Genomic DNA, 16,010 nt, shown 5'->3' with positions numbered 1-16,010 from the left:
CTCCTAACTGAATTTTATATTCCAGAGCTACTCATTTATTCAGAGCGCCTGTTTGAGAATTGAAACAAGACAACATTATTAAAAGAACACTATATTTTACAAATTAAAAAACCCTACTTAATTAGACATACTGCCTAACACCAGAAGATAATGACCCAGTGGTTTACTATATATTTTTTCTTCTGGAACAACAGGACACAAGTTTGAGTGAGAAATGAAAGGAACTATGGAATATGCAGTGATGAATTAGCCACGTTGGTCCCAGGATATTAAAAAAGGCAAGATGGGTGAGGTAATCTCTTTTATTGGACCAACTTCTGTTTGAGAAAGACGCAATCTTACACAAATGCATTTTGGCCAACATTTTCAAGTACTGGTGACTGAGTCAAAGTGTCTAAATCCACACACATTTAAAAAAAAAAAAAAAGGCCTGATTTTCCACAGGTGTTGAGTACCTATGATCAACAGGAATTGCAGTTGCTCAGTATTTTTCAGATTAGGTCTCCTACTTTGGGGATTTAGTATGGACATAGATGCATACTTTTAATCATCCAAGTTTGGAGCGTGGGAGTGAGGGAATCTTAGTACAGTACTTTAAAGTACTTAGTACTTTCATTAGCTGCTGGTTATCAATACATACACGAAACAAAGTGCTGCCTAGGAATTGAACATATGCAGAGGTTTGGATTATGACTACAGACTTTTGCAATTTAAACTGTTACTTCATACCATTTTTGACAAGTTAACTTTTGTCCTAAGCATTAAAGGAGTTCACAGATAGGAAACCTTTCTTCACAATGGAAGAATGGGACTCTATAACCTAACATGGAGAATGAAATGCTGAAACACAGTTTGGGAAAAATAATGAGTCTGTACAACTCTGCTTTTCCACTGCCCCTTTCCATAAGCATATACCATTTATGTTTTCAAACTTCTCATACTCAGGTGAGATTGGCACTTATTTGATTTTGTTTTTTCCATTAAACCATGAGTCACAGTCCATAAACTTAGGAATTCTAGCAGGCGAGTTGTTTTTTGACAAGACAGAGTCGTCTGTTGACTAGAATTTTAAAGAATATATTTCCTCTCTGCCACAGAAAGTGCCAAATTACATTTGAAAGCTCACTATTCTACGAAGGCTGTATTTTCTGGCATCATCTAAACTGTCTTTGACTCTGCTTTTGTAAAAATATTTCTGGGAGAAGAGAAGGTGAAGTTACTGTTAGTGCAGTATTACAGTTCCAATTTCATTGCCATTCATTATCAGTGCCTCAATTATCAAAAGAAGCTGATTCTAAAAGTTCAAATCAACATAAGTTGAAATTTGGACAAAATGCAAATATTAAAAATAACTGAAGTTTGCCTACAGGCTCTATAGACTCAGCTCTGACAGCATCACATAGAAGCATAGAAATACAGGGCTGTAAGGGAACTGAAGGTGTCATCTAGTTCAGTGGTTCTCAGCCGGGGGTAGGTGTACCCCTGGAGGTACACAGAGGTCTTCAAGGGGTACATCAATCCAAATATTTGCCTAGTTTTACAACAGGGTACATAAACACCACTAGCTAAGTCAGTACAAACTAAACTTTCATACAGACAATGACTTTCTATACATTTCAGTGTATAGTATATAGATCAGTAAGTATAATATTTATAGTCCAATTGATTTATTTTAGAATTATATGGTAAAAATGAGAGAGTGAACATTTTTTCAGTAATAGCATGCTGCATACTTTTGTATTTTTATGCCTGCTTTGTTAGCAAGTAGTTTTTAAGTGAGGTGAAATTTTGGGGTACACAAGTCAAATAAGACTCCTGAAAGCGATACAGTAGTCTGGAAACGTTGAGAGCCACCAGTCTAGCTCATCCCCTCACACTGAAACAGGGCCAAGTATACCTAGACCATTCTTACCAGGTATTTGTCTAACCTGTTTTTAAAAACCTTCAATAATGGGAATTTCACAACCATCTTTAGAAGCTTATTCTTGTGTTTAATTATCCTAACAGAAAGTTTTTCATAATATCTAGCTTAAAACTTCCTTGCTGCAAATTAACCTCATTACTCCTGACACTACCCTCAGTGGACATGGAGAATGATTGATCACATTCCTCTTTACAATAGCCCTTAACATATTTGAAGACTGCAATCAGGTCATCCTTAAGTAATTTTCTTTCAAGATTAACCATGCCTAGTTTTTTTTTAAATCTTTCTGCATAGGTCAGGTTTATTAAACTTTTATTTATTTATTTTATCATCGTTTTTGTTGCTCTCCTCGGAACCCTCTCCAATTTGGCCAATTTTTCTAAGGTGTTATGCCCAGAACTGGACACACTCCAGAGAGGCCTCACAAGTGCCAAATAGATTGGGACAATTACCTCCCATGTCTTACATCTAACACTCCTGTTAATACCCTACTAGAAAATTAGCTTTTTTTGCAACTGTCTCAATGGCTCATATTCCACTTGTGATCTGTTAGAACCCCCAAAACTTTCTCTTTAGCTTACAGAAAGGAAATGAAGCACAAGAAGTTGAGTGACGTTGCCCAAGAGCACAGCAAGTCAGTGTGAGAGCTACAACTATAACTAAAGAGTGAGAGCCTATGCTCCATCTCCAGGAAGTCCAGCACAGAAATGTAGCCCAAAAAGAGAGGGGCAAAGATGGCTTTAAAGCCACTAGTGGAATTCGGAATTGTTCTACAGCCAGAAACCCCCCTGTTCACATAGTCAGTTACATAAGGTCAATTGTACTCAGATCTCAAACCAAAGACAACACCTATTGCATGCACATTGGCATGTACCACAGGCTTACCGCACTCCCACCTCCATCATTCCATAGGGAAAAAAATCACAGCACTGGGACATTTATGACATAGGTACACTGGGCCTGTGCTGGGAGGAATTCTCCTCAGAGGCCGGCCACTATACACAACTTCAGTAGCAAACTGGGGCTGGGCAACAGCATCTGTCCAGGTCTGTCTTCTACTCCAGTTACTTATCCACTGCAAAACTGCCTTCATATGCATTCAAACAAGTCTTCCCTGGAGAAGAAACATAGCATAGTACTTCTATTGCCAATTTCGGAGTTAGATGTTGCACTATGCTACTTCAAGGTTCCTCAAAATCCTGATAACTGGTAGCTAGGCAGTGTCACCCATACTTGTACAGTGGTGTGAGCAGTATCTTAGTTCAAAGCACACATGATAGAACATATTTAAAAGTTGGAGAAACTCTGCAGCACTGAAAAGTTTTCAGATGCCCAGAAAAGAAACTAAGATGATTAATGCTCTACAAAATACCTTACTGGGCTTTTGACAGTCACGGAGCCATCTACATAGGAATCTTGTTTTATCTAGTAGTGTATTAGAGCCAGGTCCAGCAGTAAAATCATCATTTATGCTTTGAAATGGTTCTACCAATTACTCTAGCTGGTCATGAACCTGTAACAATGCACTAGAACCTCAAACCCCTTTCAATCTAATCCACTATTTTTCCTGTGAGTCGGGAGGTGTTCATTCAGAATGGTCTTGCACGCACTATGTTCAACAGCTCAGTTTAAATTTGGGAATTATCTACATAATGCACAGAATAAAGCTATTTATGTGCACTGGGTTTAGAGGACTGTTGGGATCCAGCTATCAGTTACATCCCAGTTCACCCCCATGATCCCAGATAACTATTGCTACTTTGACGCTGGTTCAGTGTGTTCCACCACACCTTTCTGATCACAACTCCCCTGGATTCACTATCACTATCTACTCATCCATTGTGTGGCTCTCAACCCCTTGCTCCTGTCTATAAATTATCAGTGTTCCATTGCAGAAACCCCTACCTATAGAATACCATCCAAAACTGCCCCAATATATTGATCTGTTTTTACCACTTAGGCTCATGTTCAGTTATGTCCATCAAGATTGAAAGCATTCATAAGAGGTAATTGACAGTACTGTGCAAAGTGGGGGGGGTGTTTATGTGTGTGTGTGGGGGGGAATCCATGATCAGCTTTAATTAGAGAATAATCTTAGGACATTTAATGTTTCTGCAAAGAAATCAAGCTGTAGTTACATATAAAAGCAGCCAAGGATAATGCCTTTTTCTTAAATAAAGCATTTCCTTGGGGAATATAAATACAAGACACAAAGCACCTATAGCAATACTAAAAGAGGTATTAGTTCCACTTTTAATTGCAGTCCCAATTAGAAAAATAAAGATAACTATAATCTTGTGGGTTATCTGAAAAAAACCCTAATACTTGATACATCTGATATAGATAAATGAGTACAACAAGGAAAACTCAATTTTGCAATGCCTCGTCTGACATTCTTAAACATGTTGTTAATATTAAAATGTGTTTGTTCAAAGCAAGCACTGGGCTTCTTTTAAAGAGATACTGGCTTTGAGTAGAGCAGGCATTTACATAATTCACTACCACTTAAAGTGCTCTGTCCAAACATTTTCCTATTACCTGTCCTTGTGGCAGACCTACTGCCCTAACCCAGGTCTTATACAACAGTAAAGTGCTGTACAGTACAGAGAAATACACAACAATCGGAGCCTGATCCTGCACCAAAGTCAATGGGAGTTTTGTCATTAATGCCAATGGAAACAATACTGCCATCTTTCTATTTTAGATACAATGTTCATTGAGGAATATGTTTGGAATAAGGAACTATGGCCAACATTTCAATATCTGGGTGTCTCAAGCTGGTCTCCTGGATCAATATTTAAGCACCTAAATATTAGTGGCCTGATGTTCAGAAGTGTTGAGGGCACACACTATCCCAGTTAAGTCAATGGGAGCAAAAGGTACCCTCATGTTAGAAAAATTAGGCAATTTATATTTAGGTACCTAATTGTGGATTCAAAGCTCCAACTTTAGGCAGCCAAGTTTGAAAACTTGGCCTAGATTAACACACATTATCTCACAGATATCTGGATAACTAATCTGTTTTAAGAGCTATTACAATATTATGGTACATAACTCATTCAAGGAAAATATAAACATTGCCCATTTCTTTAAATTATATAAGAGCTATAGCAAAAACTATAGTATTTGGAACTGCAAGGAAAAGCAACTTAACATCCAATTAAATCATAGTGCAAAAAGATTTAAAATAAATCATTAAACCCAAAGTTGTGTTCTGTTTAGTTTCAGGAAATTGAGCTATGAGAAACAAAGAGAAACTAAAAATTAAGTAATAATTAGGCATGTTTGTAAAATACAATCTAAAATTTCTCCTCTTTAATTTGCATACACATTAAGTTCTGCAGGAAATTGAAAAGCAATCCAGATTTTAGCAATGGAAAGATTCAAAATTAAATTGTTAACATTAACTTAAAGTTTATTGCTGGGGAAAATATCCCTGCTATAAACAAACTCTCCATTTTAACTGCTAAGCTTTCTCTGGAACTCCTATTCTTTCCTCACTTCAGATTTTCAAGCATGTATCAGCTGTTTTCATAATTCTACACCTTCATTACGAGTTATTTGACAGACCAAAGCTATGCCAAAATGAGATGGCTTAGGCACTTTCTTTGCAGCTGTTTGCAAAGACTGCCCTGCTCTAGTTACATTTCCAAACAGAATCCTGTGCTTTCCTCATCTAATTCCCTATTATAATTCAAGGAGCAGCATATGCCAAGTTTTGCATGTTTGCAATGCTCTTAGCTCTGTGTAAGCTCAAAGTTTGTCTCTTTCACAACCAACAGAGTTGGTCCAATAAAAGAGGGTTTCCTCACCCACTTTTTCTCTCAGTATCCTGGAGTCAACATGACAACACTGCAAGTCTATGAAGTTAATGTGTTTGATTTTCAGAGACCACTTTAAAACAAATATTTCACTAATGGCTAGGTTTTCCAAAGTGCTCTGCAATGAGTTGCACCCACCAAGAACAATAGTAGTAGACATATGTTTGAAACGCATGCAGTGGTACTTGGCATCTCTCTCTCTCTCTCTCTCTAAGTTCATAACCTGTTAATCTTCTGTGTGTTTCCTCTCCCCAAACTATGCATATTTGCGCGGCTTGAACATACCATGACAGAATACACAGAAATACTAAGTGCTAAGCATTGACAGGACAACCTTTTTTCTTCAATCAAATGCTTGGGCATTTAATATTATGCCCAATAAAAAATGTAAAATATGAATTTAGATGGATGTGGATTTAAACAAATAATTTCCAATGAAATAGCACAGACTGAGTCAATCTGAAATGTTTTTCACAAGAACAGCACTTGTAAACAACAGTACTGAATATAATTCTGAATTGGGTTCTTCCGTAATGCCTTTTATACTGACAATACACTCATTTGTATTTTACTGTAAAAGTATGCTTGTCTTATAATTATTAAAATTAATTGAAAAAGAACCATTGATGTGGGCTTATAAAAATAGCAGCTATTTAAAACAAATGGAGAAAACTAGTTTTGTGTGTATTCCTTGTTTATGAATAGTCCTGATACCCATGCATGGATAACATGATACACAATCTCATCTTGTGTTTCTACCTCCTATGATAAATGCTTATCATTTTTTCCCAAAGGAAATGGCTTATATATAATGGACCAAGAAATACACAAATGCTCCAATCAGTGCAAAAGATTTCAAATAAGGCAGGGGAATTACAGCTTTTAGGACTTCAAAGCTATTTACCAGGTTCTCTTTTGCAGAGGTAAATACTATCAAATGCAGTAAGATTAAGTGATCTGTACTTTCTTCTGAATTACAGATGTAATCAAAATGAGGAAACATCAGTCTTCACAATGCTGGTCTTTACATTGCATTTACATAGAAGCTATAGTTTTTATTACATCTGCTGCTTACCTAAGAGATTCCAAGTTTCATAACATTTTGTAATGGGTCATAAAAAATGTAAACTTGGATACTTCTTGCAAACAACATACATAAAGTTTCCACCAACAGCACACCATGAGTACAGTTTTGGACTCAAACCTGTCTCTCATTCTCTCTCTATACACATTTATATACATATAAATTTTTTTTTTGGGGGGGGAGGAAGGTATTTATTTAACATCTTACCAAAGAGAGCCAGTTTCATTAAATCAAAGAAAGGAATTCTATTACAGAAAGCTGTAATTATTGTAGCTTAACCTAAAACTGCTAATGCACCATTTTCTTTCTTCTAATTTTGCAGACAGGAAAGCAGTTTCCTGTGGCTCACTGATCCTGACAATACCCTTAGACCAATTCCCATGATTCCCTCATCATGGGCAGATATCATTTCAACAGATGTCAAGAACAGCTAAGTGCACTTAGGCCTATTTGTTAAATTCCTAGGGGGAAGTAGATTGGCTAAATTCATCCCGTAATTAAACCGCATATTTCTTTCAAGCTGCCTCTTCCCTCTTCCCTTCATAATCCCTCTGCCTCGCATCAAATCATTTAGGCACTTATTGGCTACAATCAATACAATATGAGATACATTAATTTAGTCCCTAGGAGATTTGCTGGGAATAGGCAGTATTGCTCCACAAGCATTCTGAAACGTTCATGCAAGCATGCTATCGACTGTAGCGATACAGCACTTGTATTCAGCATAGGCAGATTTATGACAATTCCATACTGTGTGCCCACGGCTCTGGTCTGCAGCCAAACATACAGAAATTGGATTGAAATGGGAAACATTAAATATACTACCTAATGTACAGAAATGCTAAACAGTGCAAATCACCGTGAAACAGCTGAGCAGAATCTTAACAATTAAGCTCAAGTCTTTCCATATGTTCAAATGCCCCTTGTGCCTCACTATGCAAAATAAAGTTATAGGCTGGAAGGCACCAATAACTACATTTCTCATTTACTGCTTTGGACTTCAAAGTAACCCATTTAATTTCTATCTTTTCTTTTTTAAATTCCTGCCCACTCACTTTCCTCCAGTATTGGTGGGTGGTTGTTTTTGTTTGCTTGTTTTGTGGGATTTTTGTTGGTTTGTTTGTTTTTACACATACACAAGCACTGTAAAAATGTCTATTTTGATAAATATGGGTGGACAAAAATAATTCTGAAATGAGGCAAAACTATCGTGTTCTGTTTTTAAGGATTCCATCTTTTCATTAAAAAAAAAATAAAGATCAGCATTATAGACACTGGGACCCAAAGTAATAGGCTCAAAAATATTAAAAAAATGATTACATATTTTTTTAAAATGCTAAACCTGCTATACATTGATTAGCCATCAATGGTGCTTAGTCCATGCAGAGTGATTTTGTTGCATACACCAGAAAGTAAGTCATTTAAAGCCAACAGTATCTCTGATATAATACTGATTAATAAAATCTGTACAAACAGCTCAAGAGAAGATTAATGTGGTGGACTAACATGGAAAATGAGGAAAATATACCATGCTGGACTCTAATTGGGTATTTGGCTGCAGCTGCAATATTAAAATCTATCATTAGACATAAAAAGAATAATGTTCTTGTGTACTATTATATGTATTTAATTTTTAAAATAGAGAGCTAATTGGACAGACTCTTTTGCTCCTATTGTAAAATGAAAATCATTTATAATTTTCTCGTTAACTCAACCTTTATTTAGCTTATGTTATATTGATCTATTTGAATTTAGATTTCTGGTAAAAGCACAAATAATGATATCAGACTTTTCTGCCCATTATAGCATTCCTTTTATTTCTATTCTTCCTATGTGTTATTTTGCTGAGGTTCCCCCCCGCACCCTCCCCACCCCCATTCTCTTTTCACCTATAAAGAATGTAGGCAATACTCTCTATAGATCTCATTTTAACAATGCAAATGATGTAACAACACTGTAATTCATGTTAAAAAGGAGTATCTTTGAAAAAGAAGTTGTATTCAAAAAGCCAAGAAGCAAACACTTTTGTATATTCTTTCTACAGTACATTGTAACATTTCAAACGCCACACAGGAAAAAAATATATCAACTTTCGTTTCCTAGCATAGTTTTAGAAGGATAAGAAAAGCACATTTGTGATAAATACATAGTTAGACGTAAGTCCTGCAAAGATTTTTGGCTCATGCATAACTTTACAAATGGGCAGTCCCATTGATTTAAGACTGCTCACAAGGTTGGATTCTGTACTGCACCACTAAATAATCTTTGCAATTTCCCAATCCTGTGCTGTTCTGAGGGATTACCTAAATTATGGTAGCATTCTGTGGCTGCTTTATATGCCACAAAACTGTGTGGAATTTCCACAGCACGATGTGATGAGGTCTCACCCCGACATACCTCCTATACCAGTGGAGTCTGCAAGTGGGTCTTCAGAAGACAGTCTTATGGCTGTTTTCCACAGTGCCTGCACTAGGAGAATGCACAGGGAGTCAGAACTGGGTCTTTAAGGAATGCCTGATTCCACTCCAGCCCTGTTACCCAATGTGATGGGACTGGAGCAGGGATGAGGATCTCATTCACCGTGTATAAAGTAAACCAGGTGAATAAATGTTTGTATGCTTATGACCTTAAGATGTGTCACAGTTAAACAAAGAAATGCAAACATCATGATTCTTCCTGTCAGTTCCCTTATAGTTGTCTTGAATACTACACTGACTTTAAAATCTAATTTTAATATCCTGTACCTTTGAAGTGATAGTTCTCCATTGGAGCGTTTGGGGGGGCGGGAAGGAGAGGAGTAGTGGAATTTACTGATATAGCATGCTATTTAAATAACCAAAAATATTTGTAACTTTCCTTGGCTTCAACCATCAGCGCGCACACACACAGAGTGTATATTCATTTTACAGCAAAGTAAAAATATTGATAAACAAAAAACTATGTAATTGCAAAGATGGAGAGTGAAGGTGACTAATAATACAATTTGGCAGGAGACAGTGCTCCAAACGGTCCTCGTGCTCTTTTCATCATTTTACATCGTTTCCTCTTCATTCCCTTCACTTTCTGCTTCTTTCTGCTATTCACATTTGTCAAACTTAACAAATCACTTTGCTTGCTCACAACAGAATCCATGGTGACCAGTTAAAGCAGAAACCATCAGCATCAGGTTAGACCTTCAGTTACCAAAACACAAAGTTTCTATTTCTAAAGCCACAGGAACTTCTGCATTGGGGCTTTTTAGTTCCTCTGTGATTCAGCACTAGAGGGTGAACTTTTTTTTTTAATTGAATTTGCCCCTCATTTGGCAGCATTTGCAGCCAGGGACAGCCAGGAAATGTTATCAACTCTTGTGGCCTGGTGGCTAATATGCTACAGTGACAACTGCAGTATGAAATAAAGGAAAGCATACTAATTAATTCCCAATATGGTTTGAAGAAGAAGACCCAGTATTGTACTAGAGAACAGGTTCATTTCTAAAATAATCGTGAGGGTCTCACCGCTTCTCTTTTATAGTAGGAGTTTACATACACTACCACACCATACGAAAGAGGCTGCACACCTGCACTTTGTTATTCCTTTTGATTCTTAAATGTCCTAGTCACATACACCCCTAATCTGGAAGGGGTTAGGGGTTTTAATCATTCAGCTGAGCCATCTTAAGAAAGTCATTCCAAACAATCATTTAAGACAGTGAAGGCTAGTATGTTTTGAAAGGAAATGGCAAACCTGAAGTTAGCACAAAGGATTTTTTAAAGTGTATGTATATAAATATTACACAAACTATACAAAAGGATTTTTTCAGGACATACACATAGGGCAAAAGGACAGCACAGTAGCGGAGGAGCACTTGGGAGTCGAAAGTAAGACATAAGGGCTGATGATCTACCTCTTGACAGCAGACATTTTTCCCCAAGTGATTATCTGGCATATAAACTTCTACACTCTAATAAAAGTAGAAAAATGGATAATGCGGTCATAAGGGCTGGACAGAAGAGGTTCACTCAAATTCTACAGACTGTTATGTTAAGCGGTTGGACTATATCATAATGATGTCCTCGTTTTTAAAATTTCAGATCTATGAAAGCCACCCTGATGTCTCCCAAAAACCACCACTACCACACAATATGTAATTATTATGCAGCGATAAAAATTGTTCTAGTTAAAAATGCAAAGGATGGAACAGAGATAAATTATCTCAAAGATTTGTTTCACACGTCTCTCACCGTTTTTCCTTTACATATGTATGGTTTCATGCATTGTAGACCTTGTGTTCACCTTACATTTACTTATCTTCATTTATTTATTTGGTTTGTGTTATAGCCCAAACATGATTTCACCTAAACAGAGTGGAAAGGGGTTATATACCTAATTATCCTTGATCATCTCAGAGTAAATGTGATATGTTCTAACAAGTTTGCTAGTGGAATACAGTATATTATCATTAAATCAGCCATGGGGCACACAGCAATCTTCTGAGCTGAAGAAAAGTGGTAGGTAGCAACTAATCACTTTGTAATGCAATGAAGCTAGTAAACTTTAGCAAGCTGCTTCCAGCATTTTACATGCAATTTGCATGTCTTTAAAATGCACTATGCCTCTTAGGCTAAAAGTAACTTTTTGAGTTATATAGGTAACATCAGTGACATTTTTGATACAGAAGTGGTGAAAATACAGCCATCTATTTTATTATTCTAACCCCTTAAAGTTTACAAGAGTGACTTGAGTGAAGCCTGATCTTCCTAATCAGAGTAGTAAATTCAAAACACTCCCATTCATGCTAACAAATATACCCAGTTAATTCAAGTCTTCTTGTCTGCACTAGACTACCTGTTTCACTGGATGGAATTCATCACTAGGACTCATGATTTCGTAAGACTGAGTCTCCCCATGTTAGACACAAAGCAAATCCAGCTGGTGACAGTTTTCTCAAAGGACTATAGCCCAGGTAACGGGGATAGACTACCCCGCTTGTAATTCACTGTTTCTCTTTTGTGGCACACTTTGAAAGGTGTGATCCTTCCCTCTTGAAAACCAACAACCTCATGGAAATTCCTCCCATAATTGCCTTATATTCCCCATCAGGAAGGAGGACAGATTACACTGCTTTGAGGAACGAGAATGTCAAAATAAATATGAATAAAAAGATGATTCCTGTGAGGTGACTCCTCCAGCCTATGCCAATCATTTAGTTTGGATGACAGAGAGGCAATCTTTTGCCTAATGACCCCGCTTTTGGTCTCCCTGGTTAACTTTTGAAACTGTCTTTGACATGTGCACCCCCCTTTAAATTTCCATCCCAAATGATTGTCAAAAGAAACCTTGTAGTAGGCTATGTAACCCTCACTCAAGCTGGGACTTCTTGTTCGACTGAATGCTCACTACATGTGTAAAATTTGTACAGTCTAATTCCAAATAAAAATTAAATAAACCCCAGATTTCAGGTGAATTTGGAGGGAAGAGACAGGCCACATTTTCTAGCTAAAAAGTGGCAATGATAATAGCCACACAGTATACAGATTCAACATGGAAATGTGCTGCTTCAACCTCATGCCCTTGAGATCTACAATTAAGCATCCTAGAAATTAAGAAATTAATATGGAAAATATGTTATCCAGCAAATGCTTTTATTATACTTTAATTTACTAGAAATATTTTCACACTCTCCCTGGGGAGTAAGTACAATTTAAAATTGCTTACATCTTTCTTAAGAGCTGAAGTAAGCTCTTCTGTTTCATCTTCTATAATCTTATTTAAAAAGTTGGCAAAAAACTGCTGACTGTACTGCAAACAGATAATTATATCAACTCTATTCTTTTCTGGTGTTTTCTAGGTGCACCTAATTGTTGTCTACCTTTTTCTTACTTTATTTCTGGAATCAGTGATCATTTACAAAAAAAAATGGATACACCTGCCTAATAACTATAATTAGGTTACTACTGATTCATATAGTGTGCTACTGCAGGCTGGTAAGCTAAATGACTGAGCCAGATAACTTCAGATCACAAATAATGAGCTTTTGCTGTTGTTACTTTTAAGCACACCAGCTTTATTGCATCTGCCTTTTTTGTTGCAGGTAGTCATTTTATAATTAGCAGAGTAGAATAGAAGCAATTCTTGGGTTTAAGGGAAATTGTTTATCTGTATGTTGTGTTTATTGGTCCTTCATCTTCCCCTTTCCTAATCACTACAGTTAGTTGCCTTGACTCCACTTTCCGGGAGAAAATAGAAAAAAAAAGCCAGTCATCCAGAATAAAATAACCTTACCCCCACAATAGCGCAATTATTTCTAGAACTCGTCCATTTAGTTGTGTGCACACAGGAATGATTATGAAGGCATGAGATAAGGGGTGAAATGTGACAAACAACTCATTTTGGTATGTAGTTTTCCTTTTTTGTTACGTCCCACAGTTCCCCATCCCCCAAGTGGCATAGACATGACTAGAGTTACACTAGCAATAAGCAAGGAGAAGGTCTTTTCTGTAACCTAGCTGCATGTAGAACTTTTCTTTCTGAAGGATGTCTCAGTTGATGACAAAAGATGTAATCTGCAGAAAGTGATGAACAGAGGAGGGGATGTTGACCATGTTCCACACTGCTGCCTTAAAAATGCCTCAGTGGAAATGCCAACATTCTTCACCCACATTACTGTTATCCCTCTGGCTGTGTGCACCTAGATGGGATTTAGAAAAGGTGTAGTGCAGGAGAAAGCTTTAACCACTCAGAATAGGAGGGATTTAAAACCCTCAAAGCACCAAAGCATTTTTGAACAAAAACAAACTAGCGTCTTTTGTTTCTGAACTATCTTGACCACATAAAAGACAAAGGCTCATTGTACGTGCAGTGCTGTTCTCTGTAGAATGGCAAATCTATCTTGGGACCTACCCAACTTCATCTCCCATCAACAAAAGGCCAACGATAAAGGCAATCAACCTCCCCTTTGTTTTAAAGCACAGCCACAAACATGGCCGTGACAAACTCCAAGAGGACTAGCCAAAGGATTAGAGCAAAAATTCCATCTGTAATTTTATCCCTATAATGAGGCACAACCACAAAGACAAAAAACAATGCATTGGTTATACCACACAGTTGGAGCTTTATATGCACTGTACAAATAACCAAATAAATAAGCAAAAATGTTTTTGCTACCTATAATGGGGCACAGTAAGTGGAGATTGCACCTTTAGAGGCCATCCATTCACCTGGCTGATAATCCCAAAGTGAAAACCCAGCATACTGTAGATTTACACTAGTGAGAGTCTATATAAGTGACAAGCACACACCTGGTGGTTTTGAGGCCAATTGGACCATCACCCCCAGAAGAATCCCCCTCTCCCCAGAAGAATCCCTCAGCTGGGAGTTTGCCAATTCAAACTATGAAACCGAAGCATGATGACTCAGGTTCATGTATGGGAATGATTTAACTAATGGGAGACTGAGCAAGGGGAGTAACATGGGGCTACACCATCCCACAGAGCTCTGCTCACAGGGTAAGCATAAAGAGGACATCCATCCCATCCCGATGGAGAAGACATAGCCCTACTGGAAGCCCTAATAAAACAACAACAACAACAACAAAACAAACAAACAAAAAACCCAAAGCATAATGGATCTTGCCAACATTGGGGCATTCCTGTTGTCCCCCGTTTATAGATACAGTCTTTAATTGTCCTGTTATCACAATGGAAGAAAAAAAACTGGTCTCAATCTCTGCTCCCAGAACTGAAGGTTCATAAAACTGATATTGCAATTGAGTTCCAGGGACAACCAGCAATCTTGGGGAGCTCTAGTCCCAGAGATTCTCAAAGAGACTGTGTGGCAGAAGAAAACTCAATTGGATTGCAAGTTCCTCACCTGTCCCAAGCTTCACAGTGCTAAAGGTACCAGGATCTGAAAAATATAGTAATCCAACTCCATAACCCTTGACCTAGGCAGGCTGTGATCCAGGGACCTGAGTGAAAAATTGCAAATCTGTTACATGAATCTCTGCGTAATTGTTTTCTTCACAGCTGAGCTCTGCTTGGACACAGCCCACAATACAAAAAGGGGCTGATACTGCCAGTGAGGGAGGCAGAGAAAGCCTGCTAGTGGAAGAGAATCCTGGGAAAGGAGTCACAGGCACACCACCATTTATTTTTCTTTCCTCTCATTTACTTTATGACTGATGCCTACATCATTTCCCCCTTCATCATTGCTCATTTAGTAGAAGAAAATAGAGGTAAGAGAAGGCATGGTTGAACACTGAGTCGATTGGTCCTGGGTTCAAGCAAGGGGAAGCCAAAAAAAATGTAGGGAATAGGGAGAGGGCAGGGCTTATACTTCATGATAGTTTTGCCCAACTTCACATAAGAAAAGCAGAGTTCAGATTTCCTGGGTCCAAGTTCAGAGTCTTAACCACAAGAGAACAATCTTTCCCTTTTTACACCCTCTGATTCATTCACTGTCCATTCTGTGCAATAAAAGAGGCAAGGGTTCTGTAGAACAACTGGAATGTGATTGTGTGTCAAAGACTCGACCAGAGCACAATGAGTAAACCAAAGGCAGACAAATTAAATTTGAATATGAAATGCCCAAAGTAAAGTTGTCTATCTTAGGCATAGTTACTTTGCAACCCTAAAATTTTAATCAACTGCTAACAAAGGTGCTAATTATGAAGAAGAAGATATTTGGACCCTAACAACTGTCTTGGGACCATTTCACACAGGCCACCAAACCACCATAAAATGGCATGGACTTTCAGTCACCATAACCTTAGCTGGATTTCAACGTATCAGTAAGGGGAGAATGAATCCAAACTCTTTACCAAACTTCTGAGTTACAGGGCCACCAAATTAAACATTAACTCAACATTAATTCTGAAGTGACAGAAACAAAATTAAGTTGAGAAAAGTGACAACAGTTTACACTATGTTCTTACTTTACTTATTTCAGTTCTAGTATTTTCTTTCGTATAAACAGAAAAATTACCATTATATATTTATCGTAAAGCTTGGAACAGTCAGAAGATGCAGAGATTGTTACAGCTGCAGACTAAATTAATTATTAAAAATAGATGAAGGCAAACATGAAAATATAATTAGCATTGTGCAAAAAATGACTATTGTACAATTTAGTGGGGGAATAAATCTTAATTTCCAGTTTAAAAAAGTGAAGGCACTGATGTCCAAAATATTAATATTAAAAT

General features: G+C 37.4%; 1 protein-coding gene across 9 annotated transcripts in view; it reads right to left on the bottom strand.

Annotated features, from left to right (window-relative positions):
* Positions 1-16,010, bottom strand: part of RBFOX1 (RNA binding fox-1 homolog 1) — a 2,538,143-nt gene that overhangs the window by 654,770 nt on the left and 1,867,363 nt on the right. The gene's annotated exons all lie outside the window — the stretch shown is intronic.

Source organism: Gopherus evgoodei, chromosome 10, assembly GCF_007399415.2.
Source record: "Gopherus evgoodei ecotype Sinaloan lineage chromosome 10, rGopEvg1_v1.p, whole genome shotgun sequence".
Lineage (NCBI taxonomy): Eukaryota > Metazoa > Chordata > Testudines > Testudinidae > Gopherus > Gopherus evgoodei.
This window is presented reverse-complemented; position numbering and strand designations above follow the sequence as displayed.